Genomic DNA, 3,937 nt, shown 5'->3' on the forward strand with positions numbered 1-3,937 from the left:
TGTCCAAGTTAAAAGTACCCAGTTACTAAGCAGCTTCAGGAGTGGAGGGGAACCCCCATCTGCCTGGAAAGGTAGCATTTTTTTCTTAGCTGGCAAGAGTCTTTCTACATGACGAAGGCTTAGGACTAAACATCAGAATGATGGAGTAAGTCTAACCACAAATATCAGTATAGGCATGTTTGATATTTAAAGTGTTTGAAATATTATGAGAATTTGGCACATTAGAGGAACAACACATTGAATTAGCCTTGTGATTTGGGTTTAAATCGTGTCATTGAGCAATTGTTTTTAGCCTGTGATTCTGGGTGGAAAAGTATAAGAGCATTTTACTGAGTTTTTGCACAATGTTGGGACAGGCCAGGGCATGGATAGTCACCTGTTCAAACTCTACTTGTTGGATTTAGTGGAGTGACTTTAGTACTGGAGATGTTATTGCTTCCTGGAACCACCTGCCATAATTTTAAAAGACAATAATGAATTGGCGATGCAGTTTAACGTGTTTAAGGGAATATCATTTATTAGGTTTGTAAATATGATTGATACCATTAGGGCATTTAGTAGTTCAAATCCATTGGTTCAAACATTAGTCTTGTTTTTTTGAGACAGGGTCTCACTCTGTGGTCCAGGCTGGAATGTAGTAGCGTGATCACGGCTCACTGCTGCTTTAACCTCCAGGCTCAAGCAATCCTCCCACCTCAGCCTTCCAAGTAGCTGGGATCCTAGGATGTACCACCACTCCTGGTTAATTTTGTTTATTTTTTTTAGAGATGGGATTTCACTATGTTGCCCAGGCTTTTCTTGAACACCTGGACTCATGTCATCTTCCTGCCTCGGGCTCTTAAAGTGCTGGAATTACAGGCGTGAACCACCACACCTGGCCAAACATTAACTGAACTGAGTCTCCTTGAAAATGATATTAAAATTGTCTGATTTGACAAAATCAGTTGATTTGTGAGGTGAACTTCAAAACCCAAGGAAAATTAGATATTGAGATATGAAACTTATTATATTCAGTATTGTTTCTGTCTATATTTTACAGCGTAACTATTTATTTCATCATTTGGCGACACATTTTTATATTTCTCCTAAACCCTTTGGGCCATGGTGAGCTAAAAAATAAAAGTGCGTGCAAAATAAAAAATTAAGTTATCGGATTTCTGTTTCTCCAGAAAGTTGATTATGATGTCTACTTGTGCAAAATGTTTGTGAACGTTTATCGTTCGCAGTAAACGCACTGACACCAGCAATCACATGAAAAGCAAAAGAACCAGCAGCATCGGCCTCAAAAGCTGGTAACTCTTGTCAGACAGCCAGAGACAGTGACTGACGCCTGCAGCCGTGTCACTCTGGGACTTTTCATGTAGATCAGCTGTCAGTGCTCATTAATTTCTTTCTTTCTCAAATTCAAGTTTTCTTATGAATTTACTCGATGACATGATAGCTGTTATTGTGTTACCTCCATGAGCAGAATTTCACAGACGGTTAAGTGATGCAGATATAATGTGTGTATTATCAGATGCTTCCAACAGAAATTAATTAATATGAATTAATTTCAGTTAATATGAATAACTTCATTTTTATTAAATCATTAAATAAAAGTAAAGCTTTTGAACATTCATTCTGTTGAAGATGTATCATTTGCTGCCTTTAAAATGCAAGATGTAACTTGCAGTTAACTACTCAATATTGCTGGTATCGTCATTCTTGTAGTGATACAAATGTTGGTGTTACACAGCATCATGTAAAAATGTGCTATTATCAAATTTTAAAAGTATAGAACAGGCCAGGCACAGTGGCTCACGCCTGTAATCCCAGCACTTTGGGAGGCCGAGACGGGCAGATCACCTGAGGTCAGGAGTTCGAGAGGAGCCTGGTCAACATGGCAAAACCCCGTCTCAATTAAAAATTCAAAAATAGCCAGGCGTGGGGGCACGTGACTGTAGTCCCAGCTACTCGGCAGGCTGAGGCACGAGAATTACTTGAATTTGGGAGGCTGAGGTTGCAGTGAGCTGAGATCACACCACTGCACTCCAGCCTGGGCGACAGAGCGAGACTCAGTCTCAGAAAAAAAAAAAAAAAGAGCAGAAGTCAAGTTGGAACTGTTTTTGGTGAACAAATAATTTATACCTGAGTCTTAAGCTGCAATATGCCTCTAATTGGAAAGAAAGTTGCAGATATTAAAACTTACAAATTTTTTACATTACTAAAATGCAACATTTCCACAACAATGCTAATAGAGGTGTCAAGAAGTCCTTAATCAGGGCAATATATGCTTTCTTCCTTTTTGCTCCATCATTAGTCAGAGTTTAGAAGTGCATAGCCTCAGAGAAAGTAGTTTATAAATCCATCTAAATGACTTACAGTAGATTTGTGTGTGTTTGTGTGTGCATAATTGGGTCTTCTAGACTTACCTTGCATTTAGTTCCAAATCAATGGGAAATCTTTAATCAAACTACTCAACAAATAAATAACTAAAAACTTCTTTTGAAACTTTTAGCAATTTATTACAATTATTAAAAACAAGATTGTAAACAGAAAGACTATTTAAATTTGTCACCACAAAAGTAAGAGAGGAACTGAATAAAATGAATGATGCCTACCCTGTGTAGGAGAGTGCCTTTGGAATTCTAAAATTTATTCCTGGAGTGTCTCAATGTATGGAACAAATTCTGTAGAGTTCATATTTTAATTGGATATGTGTACGTTATATATCAGAATGGATTAAAATTGAAAAGACCTATGACTTTTAACACAGAAATTTGACAAAATATTTAAAAGAATCATGCATGAAAAAAGCCTATTTGACTCATTTTGCCCTATAAAGACATTTATGAAAGAAAGATTCTTTGGATTGAAGTCAGAACACAGGATCCATGACAATATCTGGGTGAAATATTGACCTTTCCATTAGAAGAAGTTGAAACTGGGCTGGGCGCGGTGGCTCAAGCCTGTAATCCCAGCACTTTGGGAGGCCCAGATGGGTGGATCACGAGGTCAGGAGATCGAGACCATCCTAGCTAACACCGTGAAACCCCGTCTCTACTAAAAATACAAAAAACTAGCCGGGCGAGGTGGTGGGCGCCTGTAGTCCCAGCTACTCGGGAGGCTGAGGCAGGAGAATGGCATAAACCCAGGAGGCGGAGCTTGCAGTGAGCTGAGATCTGGCCACTGCACTCCGGCCTGGGTGACAGAGCGAGACTCCACCTCAAAAAAAAAAATTTTTTTTGAATATGTTGATAAAAAATTAGAAACATCATGAGTCTCTACTCCCTTGGAAGTTTTCCTGTCTTTATTTATGATTGATTATTGAAATACTTCAACTATTGGATTAATATTTTCATATGTGCTTTCTTATTTTTAATGACTTTTTTAATATCATGCTGTTTTGGTTTTAAGAATGTACAAATTCATGGTAATTTTTTGATTATTTCTTCTATTCCCAAAATAATTTCTTTGTCCTTTACATGTTAAAATTCTTTTTATTTGTTTTGGTTTCACTGGCATATTATAGCCTTTCCCGGCTTTATGTTTGTGGTGGACAGACCCTTCAAAGGGTCTCAGTAACCTGCCCCCATCCTAGAGTTAAGCTCCAAATGACAACTCTTGCATAGAAAGGCCAGTTACAGCCGATGGGCAGTGCTGGGTGCAGCCCAGCCCATTAGCTCATTCTTGAGCCTCAGAGGGACACAGCAGCACTAATGGATGCACAAATGGCCAGAATGTTTCGCCAACTCCTCGAGGGTGGCATTGGACATTTGGGCAAGGGTCTTCTTGAGGCTGAGAGTTGACTGGGGGCTCATCACAGCTATTTTGAGGGTCTTGACAGCCCAACTAGCAAAAACTTCTGCAGGGATGAGAGGTCAGGGCCAAGGAAAATGGCATTATCAAGTGGACAGCCAAAAAGTCCAAGATGCCCCCAGGTCCTGGGGAACGGCTG

The sequence above is a fragment of the Colobus angolensis genome, unplaced genomic scaffold, assembly GCF_000951035.1.
Source record: "Colobus angolensis palliatus isolate OR3802 unplaced genomic scaffold, Cang.pa_1.0 Scaffold38, whole genome shotgun sequence".
Classification (NCBI taxonomy): domain Eukaryota; kingdom Metazoa; phylum Chordata; class Mammalia; order Primates; family Cercopithecidae; genus Colobus; species Colobus angolensis.